Source organism: Hyla sarda, chromosome 3, assembly GCF_029499605.1.
Source record: "Hyla sarda isolate aHylSar1 chromosome 3, aHylSar1.hap1, whole genome shotgun sequence".
Lineage (NCBI taxonomy): Eukaryota > Metazoa > Chordata > Amphibia > Anura > Hylidae > Hyla > Hyla sarda.
Window position 1 is genome coordinate 353567044 of NC_079191.1, and position 21014 is coordinate 353588057.

At 41.7% G+C, this 21014-nt stretch overlaps 1 protein-coding gene across 4 annotated transcripts in view; it reads left to right on the forward strand.

Annotated features, from left to right (window-relative positions):
• The window catches only part of RRBP1 (ribosome binding protein 1), an 81139-nt gene that overhangs the window by 829 nt on the left and 59296 nt on the right, over window positions 1-21014 (forward strand). The gene's annotated exons all lie outside the window — the stretch shown is intronic.

Here is a 21014-nt window from a genome sequence, read left to right on the forward strand (position 1 = left end):
ATTGTAGCTACTTTACATCTGTTCATAGAAAGTCTGAGGAAGAGTTCAGCTCTGGAGGAGGCTTACGTGTCCACACTGTGAGGGACACGTCTGCTTAACCCATCTAGCGGTCTGGAAAGATCCTGGTAATCTCCACCAGAGCAGTCACAGCCGGGGGCTGGGCCACATTACCATAGGGGCTGGGCCACATTACCATAGGGGCTGGGCCACATTACCATAGGGGCTGGACGAGCCTTCCAGATGAGCCTGCACTGATTCCCATCAGCTTTCATCTCCCTTTCCCCTCATATGGAGGAATTGCTGGGTTTTCTGAGTATCTTTGTGGCTTCCCTGCCTCAGGGTTCAGAGGATTCCTGATTTCTGCAGACTACCTTACTCTTCCCCCTAAATCATATATGGCTTCACACTACAGAAATCAGACTGGCTTTACCTACAGGAAGCTGACATTGTGCTGCACCTCACACCTACAGTATACATGCTATTTAGAATACATAGACAGTGGTCCCTCAAGTTACAATATTAATTGGTTCTGGGACGACCATTGTATGTTGAAACCATTGTATGTTGAGACCAGAACTCTATGGTAACCTGGTAATTGGTTCTGAAGCCACCAAAAGGTCATCCAAAAAATAGGAAAAAGTGAGGATTAAAGAAAAATAAGTAGAGAACTAATATAGATAAAGCAAATCCTTATATATAAAAGTAATAAAGATCTGCTGGGAGCTGTAAATCACGGTCTATGTCAGTGTTTCCCAACAAGGGTGCCTCCAACTGTTGCAAAACTACAATTCCCAGCATGCCCGGACAGCCGTTGGCTGTCCGGGCATGCTGGGAGTTGTAGTTTTGCACCCTGGTTGGGAAACAATGGTTTATGTAGAGGACAGGAGCTTCTTCAGGGTCCTATACAGTACACACAGTGTCCCAAATGGAGCCGCCATTACTTGGTGTCCAAAAGGAGCAGGTAACCCTGGCACAGGTAAGGAGTACAGAACATGTAATACCTCCCTGGACTGTACCAGACAGCCAGTCAGTGCATGCACTTCAGTAATAGAGGTGATTTACCAGTGAATGCCCATTCTGATTGGTCAGTTCCTCCAGTTGTGACACGTTTCACAGATCTGGACTGTCCGTAGCATTGTATGTTGAGTCTGGTTTCAAGTCACGATGGTCCAGAAAAGAACATTGTATGTTGAAACTATTTGTATGTTGAGGCCATTGTAAGTTGAGGGATCACTGTATTTTAACAAAAAATCATTATACAGTTGTAAAAGGGCATACGTGTAGCAGGATTCTTAGGCAAGTGTCTAGAGATGAGCGAACTTACAGTAAATTCGATTTGTCACGAACTTCTCGGCTCGGCAGTTGATGACTTTTCCTGCGTAAATTAGTTCAGCCTTCAAGTGCTCCCGTGGGCTGGAAAAAATGGATACAGTCCTAGGAAAGAGTCTCCTAGGACTGTATCCACCTTTTCCAGCCCACCGGAGCACCGGAAAGCTGAACTAATTTATGCAGGATAAGTCATCAACTGCCGAGCTGAGAAGTTCGTGACGAATCGAATTTACTGTAAGTTCGCTCATCTCTACAAGTGTCTAGTATGTCTTTATTCCTTGTACCATATGGCACTGACACAAAATGCTTCTCTATGGGGCAGCTTTACCTGCAATGTCACCAGCAGTACTGATCATTTTATTATAAAAGTATTCAGCCAGTGCTCAGTTACATTCTGCTGAGAAAAGCTTTAAAATTAAATATCATAGTTATAAAAAAAAATTAAAAAAATTAATGAAAAAAAAAAAAAAAAAGAAATATATATATATATATATATATATATATATATATATATATATATATATATATATTCAGGGATCCCTCAACTTACAATGGCCTCAACATACAATAGTTTCAACATACAATTGTCTTTTCTGGACCATTGTAAGTTGAAACCAGACTCAACATACAATGTTACAGACAGACCAGATCTGTGAAACGTGTCAATGGCCGAAAGATCTGACCAATCAGAATGGGCAATTTACTAGTAAAACCCCAGTATTATTGAAGCGGATGCACTGACTGGTGTCTGGGAGCGCCCTCTACAGTACAGGGAGGTATTCTGTACTCTTTACCTGTACCAGGGTTACCTGCTCCTTTGGACACCAGGTGAGGGCGGCTCCTTTTTACTTTTGTAGGACACTGTGTACTGTACAGGACCCTGAAGAAGCTCCTGTCCTCTACATAGACCAGTGTTTCCCATAGAGGGTGCATCCAGCTGTTGCAAAACTACAACTCCAAGCATGTCCGGACAGCCAACGGCTGTCCGGGCATGCTGGGAGTTGTAGTTTTGCAACAGCTGGAGGCTCCCTGCTTGGGAAACACTGAAATAGACAGTGATTACAGCTCCCAGCAGATCTTTCTTACTTTTATATGTAAGGATTTGCTTTATCTATATTAGTTCTCTACTTATTTTTCTTTAATTCTCACTTTTTCCTATTTTTGGATGACATTTCTGTGCCTTTAGAACCAATTACCAGGTTTCCATAGAGTTCTGGTCTCAACATACAATGGTTTCAACATACAATGGTCGTCCTGGAACCAATTCATATTGTAACTTGAGGGACCACTGTATATGTGTGTGTATGTGTATATATATATATATATATATATATATATATATATATATATATATATATATTAATTTATTTATTTCTGCATTGCATACAGGTTATGCACAATGGGATGATCATTTTGCACGGGGCTGTCTGATTAAAAATAAAATAAAAAGTCATGTGAACAATCCATTTAGAAAGTTTTCAGACCATTTTACTTTTTCGCATTTTGTTATGTTACGACTTTGTGCTAAAATAAAGTTCCCCCCATCATTGAACCCCATAATGTCAAAACAGAGTGTTCGGGTCTATTCACACGGCGGAATTTCGCCTCAAAAATGAAAGCCCAATACACTTCTATGGGATTCCGCACTCCCAATCACATTTCGGAATTTACCCTAGTGTGAATGGGAGTGCAGAATCCCATAGAAGTCTATTGGGCTTTCATTTTTGAGGCGAAATTCCGCCGTGTGAATACACCCTTAGGGGGGAGATTTTTCACAACCAGTACAAGGGAAAAGTTGCCCATAGCAACCAATCAGATCACTTCTTTCATTTTGCAGAGGCCTTTTAAAAAATTAAAGAAGCGATCTGATTGTTATGGGCAACTGGGCAACTTTTCTTTTTTCATTTTTTCCTCCTCACCTTTTAAAAATCATAACCCTTTCAATTCTGCACCTAAAAATCCATATTATGGCTTATGTTTTACGACACCAATTTTACTTTGTAAGGACATCAGTCATTTTACCCAAAACGGAAAAAAAATTATAATTGTGCGTCAAAATTGAAGAAAAACGCCATTTTGTAAATTTTGGGGGCTTCCGTTTCTATGTAGTAAATTTTTTGGTCAAAATAACACCTTATCTTTATTCTGTAGGTCCATACGGTTAAAATGATATCCTACTTATATAGGTTTGAGTTTGTCGCACTTCTGGAAAAAATCATAACTACATGCAGGAAAATTTATAGGTTGAAAATTGTCATCTTCTGACCCCTATAACTTTTTTATTTTTTCGTGTACGGGGCGGTATGAGGACTGTTTTTTTTTTTGTGCTGTGAGGTGAAGTTTTTAGCGGTACCATTTTTGTATTGATCGAACTTTTTGATCGCTTTTTATTAAGTTTTTCATGATATAAAAAGTAAGCAAAAATACGCTATTTTGGACTTTGGAATTTTTTTGGCGCGTACGCCATTGACCATGCGGTTTAATTAACTATATTTTATAACTCGGACATTTCTGCACGCGAAGATACCACATATGTTTATTTTTATTTACACGCTTTTTTTTTTTTTTTTTATTTATTTTTTTTTTTTTTTATGGGAAAAGGGGGGTGATTCCAACTTTTATTAGGGAAGGGGTTAAATGATCTTTATTAACTTTTATTTATTTTTTTCCCTTTATTTTTTTTTTGCAATGTTATAGCCCCCATAGGGTAGGATAACATTGATCGATGATTCTGCCGCTTGACTGCTCAAGCCTGGATCTCAGCCACTGAGCAGTCATTTGGCGATCGGACACCAGGAGGAAGGTAGGGGGACCCTCCTCGTGTCCTACAACTGTTTGGGATGCCGCGGTCCCGAACAGCCCACTGAGCTAGCCGGGAGCAATTTAGTTTAACTTTAGACACGGCGATCAACTTTGAACGTTGCGTCTAAAGAGTTAATAGCACGCGGCACCGCGATCAGTGCCGTGCGCTATTAGCCACGAGTCCCGGCCGTTGCTAGGTGCCGGGCCCAACCCTCTATGACGCGGGGCCACGCCGTGGCCTCGTGTTATAGAAAGGGAGCGGACTCAGGGTTTACACGTAGGCCCTGTGTCCTTAAGGGGTTAAAGGGTACTTTGGTGGAGAATATATATATATATATATATATATATATATATATATATATATATATATAATTTTTTTTTTTTTTTGTAAATTAACTGCAGATAGAAAGTTAAACAGATTTGTAAATTACCGGTACTTCTGTTTAAAAATCTTAATCCTTCCAGTACTTATCAGCTGCTGTATGCTTCTAAGGAAGTTCTTTTCTTTTTTAATTTATTTTCTGTCTGACCAAAGTGTTCTCTGCTGACATCTCTGTCCATGTCAGGAACTGTCCAGAGCAGGATAGTTTCTGACATAGACAGAGGTGTCAGCAGAGAGCACTGTGGTCAGACAGAAAATAAATTCAAAAAGAAAAGATCTTCCTCTGTTGTATACAGCAGATAAGTACTGGAAGGATTAAGATTTTTGAATAGAAGTAGCCCCGCGTTATAGAAATGGAGCGAACTCAGGGCACACAGATACGTCCTGTGTCCTTAAAGGGGTTCTCCACCATAAGGTGATTTTAGTACGTACCTGGCAGACAGTAATGGATATGCTTAGGAAGGATCTGCGCTTGCCTTGGGGCTAAATGGCTATGTCATGAGATTACCATAACACTGTGGCTAGCTTTTTGTGAACTGGTATTTCTGTTTGACTTTTCTTCTTTTTTTTTTTTATTTATTTTTTTTACTAAAAATCCCACAATTCCATTTTCCTCCCTCCCACACATCAGCCACCCCACCCTTTGAAACATAAATGAGCTGCATCCATTCAAAAAGACCTGTGGTTTTCAATCAGGGTGCCTACAGCTGTTGCATTAGTTGTAGATGGATCTCTCTCCCACCAAGCGATCCCTCCCCCCATTGAAGCAGACAGGCTCCCTGTTATCAGCTGACTAGTGAGTCAGGTCTCGGCCGCATTGTAGGCTGGGAAAAATCTGAGACAACAATCATTTTGTATGCTGATAAAAATAAATATTGGGGTGAAAATCACAGAAGAATTGTGAGAAAACCGTCACACACAGGTAAAGACACTATATTATGAACTACACTAACTTTACAGCCCCTGTAATATAGTCAAATAAAAAAATCCTGGAATACCCCTTTAAGGGGTTGACACTTTTTTTTTTTTTTTTTTTGTATAACTTTAACGGCCGTTCTCATAACGAGGTGCAACGGGCAACAACAAGTCCCGGCGGCTCCCGTTTACTAGTATGGGGGCTGCTGGGACCCATTGTTTGTTGATGGGTATTGCAGGAGAAAGACAGCTCTTGCAGTACTTTTCTCCCTGACGCCTGCCACACTGCCATGTCGTAACGTGTAGCCTTAGGGTACATTCACACATCCCGCATCTGCTGCAGATTTCATCCTGTGTTCAACTATTTATTTGTATTAAATTTAACAGCATGAAATCTGCAGCAGCAAATCCGCAGCTGATAGGGTACATTCACACAAACCATATCTGTTGCAGATTTTCTGCTGCAGATTTCATGTTGTTAAATTTAATACAAATACTTAATCAAACACAGCATCAAATCTAATCTGCTGGGGATCCGTGGAACCTCATGTATTTGTGAAAATCTTTCGATCTGCTGCAGATAAGTAGCAGATCTGCAGTGTGAATGCATCCTTAGGCTATGTTCAGACGGTTCCGGCTCTAGGAGTGCTGGGAAATGCGCTATGTTGCTGCGGAATTCTGCACCAAAATTCTGCCATGTGAACATACCCTTTTTGAAGTCAATGTGGGAAATCTGCTCCTATTCTGTAGCATTTCTGCAGCATAAATTGACGTTCTTTTTAATGCTATTTTGATAGTATTTGGGGGGAGATTTATCAGAACCTGTGCAGAGGCAAAGTTGCCCATAGCAACCAGTCAGATTACTTCTTACATTCTTAACAAGGCATGTGAAAATTGAAAGAAGCGAGCTGATTGGTTGCTATGGGCAACTGGGCAACTTTTCCTCTGGACAGGATTTGATAAATCTCCCCCTTCATGAGCATTTTTTTTTTTTTTAACTTTAACACATCATGTGAATGAGACTACGAATCCATCCATTTTGCTATTAAAGGGGTACTCTGGTGAAAACCTTTTTTCTTTTAAATCAACTGGCTCTGGAAAGTTAAACAGATTTGTAAATTACTTCTATTAAAAAATCTTAATCCTTCCTGTACTTATTAGCTGCTGAATACTACAGAGGAAATTCTTTTTTTTTTTTGGAATGGTCTCTGATGACAACACGAGCACAGTGCTCTCTGCTGACGTTATAATAATAATAATATTATTATTATTATTAAGTCTTTATTTATTTATTGTTGTCCTTAGTTGGATTTGAACCCAAGGCCCCAGCACTGCAAGGCAGCAGTGCTAACCACTGAGCCACCATGCTGCCCTTAGCATACATCTGCTATGCACGGTTGCTAAAATGGACAGCGATGTCAGCAGAGAGCACTGTGCTCGTGATGTCATCAGTGTTCCAAAAAGAAAGGAATTTCCTCTGTAGCATTCAGCAGCTAATAAGTACTGGAAGGATTAAGATTTTTTAATAGAAGTAATTTACAAATATGTTTAACTTTCTGGCACCAGTTAATTTAAAAGAAAAAAGGTTTTCACCTTTTCGATCTCGCGGGCGTCCGCCATTAACCCCTCAGGTGCCGGGATCAATACAGATCCCGGCATCTGCGGGAGTTCGCGATTTAAATGAACGATCGGATCGCCCGCAGCGCTGCTGCGGGGATCCGATCATTCAGAACGCCGCACGGAGGTCCCCTCACCTTCCTCCGTGCGGCTCCCGGCGTCTCCTGCTCTGGTCTGTGATCGAGCAGACCAGAGCAGAAGATCACCGAAAACACTGATCTGTTCTATGTCCTATACATAGAACAGATCAGTATTAGCAATCATGGTATTGCTATGAATAGTCCCCTATGGGGACTATTCAAGTGTAAAAAAAAAATGTTAAAAAATTTAAAAGTAAAAGTAAAAAAAAGTGAAAAATCCCCTCCCCCAATAAAAAAGTAAAACGTCCGTTTTTTCCTATTTTACCCCCAAAAAGCGTAAAAAACATTTTTTTATAGACATATTTGGTATCGCCGCGTGCGTAAATGTCCGAACTATTAAAATAAAATGTTAATGATCCCGTACGGTGAACGGCGTGAACGAAAAAAAAATAAAAAAAAGTCCAAAATTCCTACTTTTTTTAATACATTTTATTAAAAAAAAAATTATAAAAAGTGTATTAAGTTTTTTATATGCAAATGTGGTATCAAAAAAAAGTACAGATCATGGCGCAAAAAATGAGCCCCCATACCGCCACTTATACGGAAAAATAAAAAAGTTAGAGGTCATCAAAATAAAGGGATTATAAACATACTAATTTGGTTAAAAAGTTTGTGATTTTTTTTTAAGCGCAACAATAATATAAAAGTATGTAATAATGGGAATCATTTTAATCGTATTGACCCTCAGAATAAAGAACACATGTCATTTTTACCATAAATTGTACGGCGTGAAAACAAAACCTTCCAAAATTAGCAAAATTGCGTTTTTCGTTTTAATTTCCCCACAAAAATAGTGTTTTTTGGTTGCGCCATACATTTTATGATATAATGAGTGATGTCATTACAAAGGACAACTGGTCGCGCAAAAAACAAGCCCTCATACTAGTCTGTGGATGAAAATATAAAAGAGTTATGATTTTTAGAAGGCGAGGAGGAAAAAATGAAAACGTAAAAATTAAATTGTCTGAGTCCTTAAGGCCAAAATGGGCTGAGTCCTTAAGGGGTTAATAATACTCTGCAGGTTATCTGCCTGTAAATCTGCTGTGTATAATGTCCTCACCATATCTGCCCTGTAGGAACATACCCAAACAACTTTTTTTAATTTAAGTATTTATTTAAAATAGATATTCTCATTCTGGAAAGCGGCAGCATACTGTGAAAATTAAAGTGCAATCCCATTGCCTGAGATTAGCAGCGAAACTCGTGATCAGACGGACTCTCGGACGTCCCATAGATTTGAATGGGACATTCAGGAGGAGACTGCATGACGTCCGATTGAAGCCTATGGGTCTTCTAGGATGGGGGTGTCCTTTTGTCTAATTTCCATACAGCACCACCACAGGGAAAATGCAGCATTTACAGTCGGAGAAAAGATGGCGCTTATTCTTCCATAGATACTCTATGTGCTACCGGCTCTGTTTAATTGATGGAGGTCTGAAATGATTTACTTTATCAATATATACGCTGCTCAAAAAAAATAAGGGAACACTAACATAACACATCCTAGATCTGAATGAATGAACTAATCGTATGAAATACTTTTATCTTTACATAGTTGAACAACAAAATCACGCAAAAATGATCAATGTACATCAAATGTATCAACCCATGGAGGTCTGGATATGGAGTCACGCTCAAAATCAAAGTGAAAAACCACATTACAGGCTGATCCAACTTTATATAATGTCCTTAAAAAAAGTCAAAATGGGGCTCAGTAGTGTGTGTGGCCTCCACGTGCCCGTATGACCTCCCTACAACACCTGGGCATGCTCCTGATGAGGTGGAGGATGGTCTCCTGAGGGATGTCCTCCCAGACCTAGACTAAAGCATCCACCAACTCCTGGGCAGTCTGTGGTGCAACGTGGTATTGGTGGATGGAGCGAGACACGATGTCCCAGATGTGCTCAATCGGATTCAGGTCTGGGGAACCTCGTCTTGCATTAGGAGTAACCCAGGGCCAACAGCACCAGCATGTGGTCTCACAAGGGGTCCTCTACATCTTCTGATGTACTGGCCTGTCTCCTGGTAGCGCCTACATGCTCTGGACACTACGCTGACAGACACAGCAAACCTTCTTGCCACAGCTCGCATTGATGTGCCATCCTGGATGAGCTGCACTACCTGAGCCACTTGTGTGGGTTGTAGACTCCGTCTCATGCTACCACTAGAGTGAAAGCACCGCCAGCATTCAAAAGGGGCCAAAACATCAGCCAGGAAGCATAGGAACTGAGACGTGGTCTGTTGTCACCACCTGCATAACCATTTCTTTATTGGGGGTGTCTTGCTAATTGCCTATAATTTCCACCTGTTGTCTGTTCCATTTGCACAACAGCATGTGAAATTGATTGTCAATCAGTGTTGCTTCCTGAGTGGACAGTGTGATTTCACAGAAGTGTGACTGACTTGGAGTTACATTGTGTTGTTTAAGTGTTCCCTTTATTTTTTTTGAGCAGTGCATACACTGATTGTATATAGCTAGGATATGCCATCAATTTGTGATCGGTGTGGGTCTGACATCTGGAATCTGTGTCATAGCATAATAGAGAGTAGTTGGTTTTGCCCTGTGATTGGCCAGACAAGTAAGGGCAAGGAAGTGCTTTGTTTGTACTGGTGGCATATGTCATGCAGCCCCAAAACTAGAAAATATAAGAAATAGATGTGCATCATGGAAAGGACTCTGTGGCTGAATAACAGCATTAAGGGCTTCAATATCACCTTGTAACCACTATGATGGGTTAATATAACAAAACTATGCAGATCTTTTGTAATTACAGGTATGTGTAGAGGTTTATATGATTCTGTTCTACAGTTATTGAGCGAGGGCAAGGGAATAGATATACTCATATTAGAATAACTTCTTTAGTCTCTTTTATGGAAGGATGGGCCCTTTTCAAAGTAGTAAAACCAGAAGAGAGAATGTGATTCCAATTGACAAGTTGTGGAGGAGTCTGACTACATGGAATTAGAACCACGCAGCTTGATGCAGTTGCACTGGTGTCTCTAAATAATAGACTTTACTTTTAGCCTAAAGCCACTTACAGGAGTTGAAGAAGATGGTCACATAAGTCGCACATGCCCCTAAGCATTTTTTTGTGCGACTTTTGTGTATAAGCAAAAAGTTACAAACAGCCTTACCTAAGCAAATTTCAGTGTTCACTTTGCAGTGATCAGGTATTTATGATGTGCGAAAGTCGCAAGTCTGCTCCAGGTCTGCCCAGGAGTACAAAACTCCCATGCGTGAGCAAATTCAAAAAGTCACCGCCGATCATCCCTTTGCCCCCCCCCGTTGCTCATTTCTCCCCCCCCCGTTGCTCATTTCTCCCCCCCCCACTGCTCATTTCTCCCCCCCCCCACTGCTCATTTCTCCCCCCCCCCCACTGCTCATCCCCCCCCCCACTGCTCATCCCCCCCCCCCCACTGCTCATCTCTGACCCCCTGTTGCTAAACTACAACTTCCATCACGGGAGTTGTAGTTTAGCTACAGGGGGGCCTCCAGCTGTTGCTAAACTACAGCTCCCATCATGGGAGTATTAGTTTAAGAATGGGGTGCCTCCAACTGTTGCTATACTACAACTCCCATCATGGGAGTTGTAGTTTAGAAACAGTGAGACTCCAGCTTTTGCTAAACTGGAGGCTCGCTGTTGCTTAATTACAAATGATGGGGGTTGTAGTTTAGCAACAGTTAGAAGCTCCTTGTTTGGAAACGCTGGTTTATGGTCGTTTCACTCCGGTCGGCTCATTGAAATACATTACATATGGGCCGCCTAAAACGTGATGTGAACCCAGCCTTATAGACGGAATCCATTACTAAGCCGGGGCTTAGTTAGCCCCAAAACCAGCTAGTGATAACTCTCATTTATTACCCTGGTACCCACCGCCACAGGGGTCCTGGGAAGAGCCAGTACCAACAGGCCAGGAGTGTCAAAAATGGTGCTCCTGGGCCTAGGCGGTAACAGGCTGGCGTTATTTAGGCTGGGGAGGGCCAGTAACAATGGTCCTCGCGCACCCTGGTAACATCAGGCTGTTGGTATCTGGCTGATACTGAATATACAGGGAACCCTATGCGTTTAAAAAAAAAAAAAAAAAAAAAAACGCATAGGGTTCCCCCTTATTTTCATTCTTAGCCAGATACAACCAAGCAGCAACAGCCTGATGTTACCAGGGTGGGCGAGGACCATTGTTACTGGCCCTCCCCAGCCTAAATAACGCCAGCCTGTTACCGCCTAGGCCCAGGAGCTCCATTTTTGATGCTCCGGGCCTGTTGGTACCGGCTCTTCCTGGCACCACTGTGGCGGTGGGTACTGGGGTAATAATTGGGGGTTAGTGCTAGCTGTTTTTGTGGCTAACGATAAGCCCAGCTTAGTATAAGACAGCTTCAATTAAAAAAAGAAAAACGTTTAAAAAACTTTTATTCCAAAAAACACTCCCCTACAAGCCCTCGTTTTTTAATTAATTTTAAACAAAAAAAAATAAAACGCAAGTCATCATAGTCCACCAAATCTGAAGAAGTCCACAGGATACACTGATCTGAAATGAGAAAAATATAAAAAAATTAAAATAAAAAAAATGGGTTAGTAATGGTATTCAAAATAGATTTCTTGGTTTTTGCTTATATAAGCCAAATTTATCAACCCCCTGTGATAGTATAATAAATACGTTGCACATAAGCAAAAAAAAAATAAAAAAAATGCCTACAGAACTCTCTTACCAAAGTAGCGATGATAAATGTGCCCGATAGACTTTACTAAATCTCGTAATAGCTGAAGGAAATTGAGAGATGTCATGTAAACTAAATTTTTGCTGTCTATTAGACTGCCTGTAAAAATCTAGGCACTCGATTATCGACCATCGTAAAGACTTTTAGAGATCAGTGAGGTAAGTGTTACATAACCAAACTCTACAGCAGTGCTTCCCAACCAGGGTGCCTCCAGCTGTTGCAAAACTACAACTCCCAGCATGTCTAGTATATCCTATTAACTTAGATCAGTATTTTCCAACTAGGGTACCTCCAGCTGTTGCAAAACTACAACTCCCAGCATGCCCGGACAGCCAACGGCTGTCCGGGCATGCTGGGAGTTGTAGTTTTGCAACAGCTGGAGGCACCCTGGTTGGGAAGCACTGCTCTACAGATTGCACGTCAGGGTATGTTCACACTACCTAATTCCCGCGGAATGCCGCGAACGGAATTACGCGCTGTGAACATAAACATCAGTGTGAATGGGTTTCCGCGAGACCCGTTCACACTGCGGAATTTCAGCACAATTCCGCCGCTAAAATTGTTCCGCGCAAAGAAAGAACGTGTTCATTCTTTGCGCTGAAGTCCGCGAACACTGCGTCAATGGTGATAGCGCAGTGCCGCCCGGTCCTACCACCGAAGTATTGCGGCGTCTGCCGCCAGAATGGAATCTCCGCTCGTGGAATTCTGTTAGCGGAGATTGCGTTCATATGCGGAAATGCGTAGTGTGAACATACCCTTATAGAGCAAGAGACTCTCTATGGTTCATGCATAGGGGTCTGCTCTGAGCTGTATCTGACCCGTTAGCTTTATGCAATGGGAAATCACAAATGGCGTCACAGTACACATGTTGCATGGGCGTTTAGCTTCTCTTAATATGGCAATTGCTTTTTTTCGTTATAATTATTATTATTATTTTTTTAATCCATGATAATATTGAAACTCAATAGAGAGTTTTTATTTCATCCAACACCGTGGCCATATAAAATAACTGGCACAAGTAGGGGTAGAGCCAGTACCGGGTATAATGTAATGTTCCAGGCAATTGTTACGTTAGTGAAAGGGCCCCCAACAAAGGCCTTCAGTCTGCGCAGCACGCTTAGTCTAACGTTGCCTTCATATATATTGCCAGTCTCCTTGGACTCATTGGGACGTCTCCTGGGTTTTCCACCTGGTGACAGTAATGTCGTACTGCTGCTGTAACCTAAAAAAGAAGTAAAAGGGCATGTTCACACGGTGTGTTTTTGCGGACGTTCCACTGCAGCAGAGTTCCTATGGACTTCAAGGTGATTCTGTTGCACTTTTCACAAGGCAGAATTTCTGTCCCAAATGTTTTTGCTGCAGAAATTCTGATTCCGGTGTTCGCCGAAAGAATAAGACATGTCTATCCTTTCTGCGGAGTCCTCAAATGCATTGCTGTCTATGAGATGGCGCATTACCGATCGGTCAAATGTGTGGAATGTCCGCACATTTTCGGCTCAACCTAAATTTTTCATGTAACAGCCATTTTTTTTTCTTTTCTTCTTTTCTTGTGTTTTTTTTTTTTTTTTTTTTATAATTTTTTTTTAAGTCCCATATATAAATTCATGAATCAATAGATTGATTCATGAATTTTCTTTTCATTTTTTATTTATTTGATAAAAACTGTTGTACATTGTTGCACAGATGATCAGAACTTTTAAAGGGGTACTCCCACCCTAGACATCTTAGGCCCTATCCAAAGGATAGGGAATAAGATGTCTGATCGCGGGGGTCCCGCCACTGGGGACCCCCCGCAATATTGCATGCGGCACCCACCTGTTTCTTGTCCGGAAGCGCTGGAGGGTCTCGGTCGCGACCACGGGAACGGAAGTCATTGACGTCAGGACTCCGCCCCCGTGTGACGTCACGCCCCGTCCCCTCAATGCAAGTCTATGGGAGGGGGCGTGACGCCCCCTCCCATAGACTTGCATTGAGGGGACGGGGCGTGACGTCACACGGGGGCGGAGTCCTTACGTCACGTCCCCCTCCCATAGACTTGCATTGAGGGGACGGGGCGTGACGTCACACGGGGGCGGAGTCCTTACGTCACGTCCCCCTCCCATAGACTTGCATTGAGGGGACGGGGCGTGACGTCACACGGGGGCGGAGTCCTTACGTCACGTCCCCCTCCCATAGACTTGCATTGAGGGGACGGGGCGTGACGTCACACGGGGGCGGAGTCCTGATGTCACGGACTTCCGTTCCCGTGGTCGCGACCCAGACCCTCAAGCGCTTCCGGACAAGGAACAGGTGGGTGCCGCATGCAATATTGCGGGGGTCCCCAGCGATCAGACCTCTTATCCCCTATCCTTTGGATACGGGATAGGATGTCTAGGGTGGGAGTCCCCCTTTAAGTTAAAGTGTTTAAAAGGAAGTAAATATCACAATGTAATGCCTGTACACTTGTTTGCATAGACATGATCATATTGCATAGAAATGAACGATCCCTTGTCACGTAATAATTGTTCCTTGAGGAGCGTTCAGAAAGATAATCTGCGCCTGTAAACATGAGTCAGTAGGTGTAAGATGGGCAGGATGGGAGATAGGAGACTGCTATGGACCTTCCGACATGGAACTTTACTATATTCTAACCTATTTACTTCTAATAGATCTAAGACACTTGTTTGACTTTTATAGTTTATTATTTAACAGTCAAATAATTAATTTTTACATTTCAGTTTGACTAATTCTATAAAGGATTTAAATAAAATTATCAAAAAAAAAAAAAAATCACAGTGAACGTGGCCTCATGCACAGTCTGAGGCCATGGTGTAGTCTCATGTATTTGCTGCTTTAAAGGGGTACTCCGGTGGAAAACCTTTTTTATTTTTATTTTTTTTTAATCCACTGGTGCCAGAAAGTTAAACAGACTTGTAAATTACTTCTATTAAAAAATCGTAATTCCTTCCAGTACTTATTAGCTGCTGAATACTACAGAAGAAATTATTTTCTTTTTGGAACACAGAGCTCTCTGCTGACATCATGACCACAGTACTCTCTGCTGACACCTCTATCCATTTTAAGAACTGTCCAGAGTAGGAGAAAATCCCCATAGCAATCATATGCTGCTCTGGACAGTTCCTAAAATGGACAGAGATGTCAGCAGAGAGCCCTGTGTTCCAAAAAGAAAATAATTTCCTCTGTAGTATTCAGCAGCTAAGAAGTACTGAAAGGATTAACATTTTTTAATAGAAGTAAGTTTTCCACCAGAGTACCCCTTTAAATGGGAACTGACAGCCGGTTCACCCGCATTAAAGGACAAGTATCATTAACAAAAAAAAAAAGATCCCCTTTCCGAAGGATAGCGCTGAGGCCCCCACGATCTCCTGTTTAGAACCCCAGCTCTCCTATACATCATTACATCACGACCCCCACCTGAAGCTGGGACCACCACGCCCCCTCTACTATTATAGTTCTATGGGAGAGCAGAAGATTGCCTAACTACTCTCCCATAGAGCTATATGGAGGGGGTGAGAGTTGTGACGCGTCACTGTATAAGAGAGCCGGGGCTCCAAACAGGAGATCGCGGGGCGCCCCAGCACTTGGACCCCCTGCGATCTAAAACCCATCCTTACCCTTCGGATAGGGGATATGTTTTTTAACATGATGCTTGTCCTTTAACTGCGAAATTACGCAGAAGAATTTGCCAAAACTTACTGCCCATAGACATTAATGGGATTCTTCTGTGGAATTCAAACAGCGAAATTTCTTTGGCCACAATTCTACTGCGGAAAGACCTGTCTTTAAAGGGGTATTCCAGGCAAAACCTTTTTTTTATATATCAACTGGCTCCGGAAAGTTAAACAGATTTGTAAATTACTTTTATTAAAAAATCTTAATCCTTCCAATAGTTATTAGCTTCTGAAGTTTTCTGTCTAAGTACTCAATTATGATGTCACGTCCCGGGAGCTGTGCATGATGGGAGAATATTCCCATAGGAACTGCACAGCTCCCGGGACGTGAGTCATCAGAGAGCAGTTGGACAGAAAACAGCAACTCAACTTCAGAAGCTAATAACTATTGGAAGGATTAAGATTTTGTTAATAGAAGTAATTTACAAATCTGTTTAACTTTCCGGAGCCAGTTGATATATAAAAAAAAGTTTTGGCCTGGAATACCCCTTTAATTTTGTGGAATTCCATTGAAGTCAGTGGGGCTTCAAATTTCAGTTTTGAGAACACAGATTTCTCCTGCAATTCCACTGCAATTTTGCCGCAATACTATTCCGCAATTCTGTTGCAGAAGTGTGGATATTTAGCCGTGTGAACATAGCCTAGGGCTATCTTCCCCTGACAGCAAAACACTGGCAGAACATGCTGGCGCTAGGGCCGCTCAGAAAAGATTAGAGTCAAAAACTGCAGGAACTGTTCACATTGAGAAATTGACGAGCAATCATGTCGATCAGGTAATTCATCAAATCTACTATCTTCTGCTAGGCGCGGAATTTAAAGAGGATTTTGACACACAATTTTGAAGGGGAAATCTGGAGGAGGATCAGTACTACAACCACCAATGTGTGGCGCTGAATTCTCCTATAGAAAATTCTGTGTAAAAATTCCTCATCAATTCCACTTCAAACTCATTTCGTCAGAAAAAATTAAGTCCCATTGACTTTAATTTCTGAGCGGTCCTAGCGCCGGCATGTTCTACTGGCGCTAGGACCGCTTAGAAATGTGCTGTCTCATAGACAGCAATATATTTTTATGCGGACCACGCAGAAAGAATAGACATGTCAATTCTTTCTGCCAACACCGGAAGCCAGATTTCCGCAGCAGATGTATCTGCTGCATAAATTCCACCGTGTGCACAGAGCAGCAGAATCCTATTGATGTTTCTGCGGAATCTCCTTGCCGAATTCCGAATGAAAATTCCATTGTGTGAACATACCCTTATAGTGCAGGTGATCCTGAATAAAATGATATATAACTTACCAAAATTAACAGTTTTTTTTTAGGCTATGCTCGGCTTGTGGGAAATGTCTGCCCAGAAAAAAATCCCATCCTTTGGCTGGAAATGGACTTAAAATTTTTGCCCAAAAATGCCATAAATTTGTGTTTTTTTGTTTGTTTGTTTTTTTTTTTTTGGTCCTAAAATTGCGGCAGCCAGATCTTAATTAGGGGTCAATAGGGAAATAATTCTTTTTGGCATTTTTCGTCCGATTCTGTTCACACTGAGGAGTTTCCTTGGACAAAATTCCGAGGTGGAATTGTATTTTGCCAGAAAATTGAAAATGTTTTATTCCTTTGGGGGAATCCTCGGGTAAAAGCCCATTAAAGTCAATGGGACTTTATTTTTTCTGACAAAATGAGTTTGAAGTGGAATTGATGAGGAATTTTTGCACAGAATTTTCTATAGGAGAATTCAGCGCCAACACATTGGTGGTTGTAGTACTGATCCTCCTCCAGATTTCCTCTTCAAAATTGTGCATTAAAATCCTCTTTGAATTCCGCGCCTAGCAGAAGATAGTAGATTTGCTGAATTACCTGATCGACATGATTGCTCGTCAATTTCTCAATGTGAACATACCCTTGCAGTTCCTGCAGTTTTTGACTTTAAAGGGGTATTCCAGCCATAAACACCTTATTCCCTATCGAAAGGATAGGTAATAAGATGTCTGATCGCGGGTGGCCCGCCACATTGGATAAGGGATAAGATGTCTATGGGAGGTATACCCCTTTTAAAAAATGCCTGATTTACAGATCATCTTGGTTCGGTGCATTCACCCCACTTTATTCAATACGGCAGCCAGGAGAATTTTAAAAACTGTCCGCTGCTGCGCCGCACCCTATTCTTTTCAATGACTGCCGTTTTCAGTCCGTCAACAAAACCACATACGGTCCAAAAATGAGCCGACCGGAGTCACTATCTGACTGTCCGGCTCATTGAAAAGAATGGGGTGCGGCAGTTGGCAGTTTTCCAGGAGAATTTGTAAAACTGTCCGCTGCCGCGCCGTACCCCATTCTTTTCAATGACCGCTGTTTTCAGTCCGTCAACAAAACCACATACGGTCCAAAAATGAGCCGACCGGAATCGCTATCTGACTGTACGGCTCATTGAAAGGAATGGGGTGCGGCGTGGGTCCGGCAGGGATACAGCAGTTGGCAGTTTTCCAGGAGAATTTTAAAAACTGTCCGCTGCCGCGCCGCACCCCATTTTTTTTTCAATGACCGCCGTTTTCAGTCCGTCAACAAAACCACATACGGTCCAAAAATGAGCCGACTGGAGTCACTGTCTGACTGTCCGGCTCATTGAAAAGAATGGGGTGCGGCAAGTTGGCAGTTTTTAAAATTCTCCCGGCTGCTGTATCCCAAAAAAACGTAGTGTGAATGCTCCCTTACACAGTCATAGGAAATGTAGTGCACGCTAGTGGTATTAAATGGGAGATCGCTAATTCTGTTACGCTTTGTGGTTACCACAGGATGAACTTGTCTTTTGGTAAAAATCTTAAGACAGTATTCTGTATTATTTATAAATAAGTTGTGTCATGGGGGGAGATTTATCAAAACTTGTGCAAAGGAAAAGTTACCCAGTTGCCCATAGCAACCAATCAGATTGCTTCTTTCATTTTGCAGAGGCCTTGTCAAAAATGAAAGAAGCAAGCTGATTGGTTGCTATGGGCAACTGGGCAACTGATGAATCTCCCCCATTGTGTCTAGTATATCCTATTAACTTAGATCAGTATTTTCCAACTAGGGTACCTCCAGCTGTTGCAAAACTACAACCCCCAGCATGCCCGGACAGCCAAAGGCTGTCCGGGCATGCTGGGAGTTGTAGTTTTGCAACAGCTGGAGGCACCCTAGCTGGGAAACATTGACTTAGATCATGACGTCTTATTACCTAAGGTTTTTATGGAATTAGCATTAATCTGCTGTATGCAGCATAGCCAAGTTATAGGGTATGAAAATATTACTAGCCCCATCTTACATAGTCAGAGAGGCTGCTGTCCTCCGTCATGGCGGATCTTTCTCCTCTGAGCTGCATATGATGCTAGGTGACTAATTGAATATAAAGCGGCGTAAATCACTGGAGACTCCTTAATTACCAGGGCGCCGCTGCTCCAGTGTTTACAGACTGCGCTGGAGATCATAAAAGGGAAAGTTAGCGGGACTTTATAGCCTTATAACTCACACATCATTATTGTCGCCCGCCTCTGTGGAAGTCTTCATAGCTGGTGATTAAAGGGGTTATCCAGGAAAAAAACTTTTTTTTCATATATCAACTGGCTCCAGAAAGTTAAACAGATTTGTAAATTATTTATATTAAAAAAATCTTAATCCTTTCAGTACTTACGAGCTGCTGAAGATGAGTTGTTCTTTTCTGTCTAAGTGCTCTCTGATGACACCTGTCTCGGGAACTGTCCAGAGTAGAAGCAAATCCCCATATCAAACCTCTTCTACTCTGTGCAGTTCCCAAGACAAGCAGAGATGTCAGCAGAGAGCACTGTTGTCGGACAGAAAAGAACAACTCAACTTCAGCAGATGATAATTATTGGAAGAATTAAGATTTTTTTTATAGAATTAATTTATAAATCTGTTTAACTTTTTGGAGCCAGTTGATATGAAAAAAAAAAAAAAAAGTTTCTTCCTGGAATACCCCTTTATGGACAACTGCATGAAGGAATGCAGATCACAGGTCCATGCAAAAACGGGACATTTGAGGTTTAATCCATTGGGATTTTGTATTGATGACTATTGAGGTTCGCAACATTGATTTAGAAGTAATATTCTGTCCAGTATGCGGTTGACATTGGTGGATAAGATTGCCTGTAACTCACAAAAGACAATTATTGTAAATGCATTAAAAATAAATGAATAATAAAAAATATATAACTAGATGAGATTCAATCAGCCAAATAATGAGCGCTTGCATGGACTTTGAATAGGAAAATGCATGAAAATTACATGTATGAATGGACACCAACCACTGCCACTTAAAGGGGTTATCCACCATAAGGTGATTTTAGTACGTACCTGGCAGACAGTAATGGACATGCTTAGGAAGGATCTGTGCTTGTCTTGTGGCTAAATGGCTATGCTGTGAGATTACCAGAACACTGTGGCTAGCTTTTTGTGAACTTGTATTTCCTGTTTTCAGTTTTCTTGTTTGCCTACAAATCCCACAATTCCATCTTCCTCCCTTCCACACATTAGCTCCACCCATTGAAACACAAATGAGCTGCAGACCTGTGGTTTTCAATCAGGGTGCCTCCAGCTGTTGCATTACTCGCAGATTGCTCTCTCCACCCATTGAAGCAGGCAGGCTCCCTGTCATCAGCTGACTAGTGAGTCAGGTCTTGACCGCATTGCAACCTGGGAAAAATCCGAGACAGCAGTCATTTTGTATGCTGTTAAAAATAAATATTGGGGTGAAAATCACATAAGAATTGTGAGAAAACAGTCACACACAGGTACAGACACTATATTATGAAGTACATCAACTTTACAGCCCCTGTAGCATAGTCAAATAAAAAGAAATTCCTGGAATACCCCTTTTAAGTGCTTCAGCAGATTAGGCTTAGTGGAGTCTAGCGAGGTAAATTAGTTCACCAGGTGCAGTGATGAGACTCCATACCCTCTCTTCTCAAAGGCAGAGGATTCATGGGAAATGTAGTCAGAATGGCTGAAAATTCAAGCCAAATCAGCAAATCTGCTATGTTCTACTTGGAGTGGAATTTAAAGAGGATCTTGATACACTATTTTGAAGAGGAAATCTGGAGGAGGATCAGTACTACAACCACCAATGTGCTGGCACTGAATTCACCTTTAGAAAATTATGTGCAAAAATTCCTCATCAATTCCACTTCAAACTCATTTTGTCAGGAAAAATAAAGTCCCATTGACTTTAATGGGCTTTTACCCTCAGATTTTACCAGAAGAATAAACATTTTCAATTTTCTGGAAAAATACAATTCCACATCGGAATTTTGTCCACGGAAATTCCACAGTGTGAACGGAATCAGCCGTAAAATGCCAAAAATAATTATTTCCTTATTGACTCCTAATTAGATCTGACTTCAACAATTTTAGGTCCCAAACACAAATCTTATGGCATCTTTTGGCAAATAATTTATGTC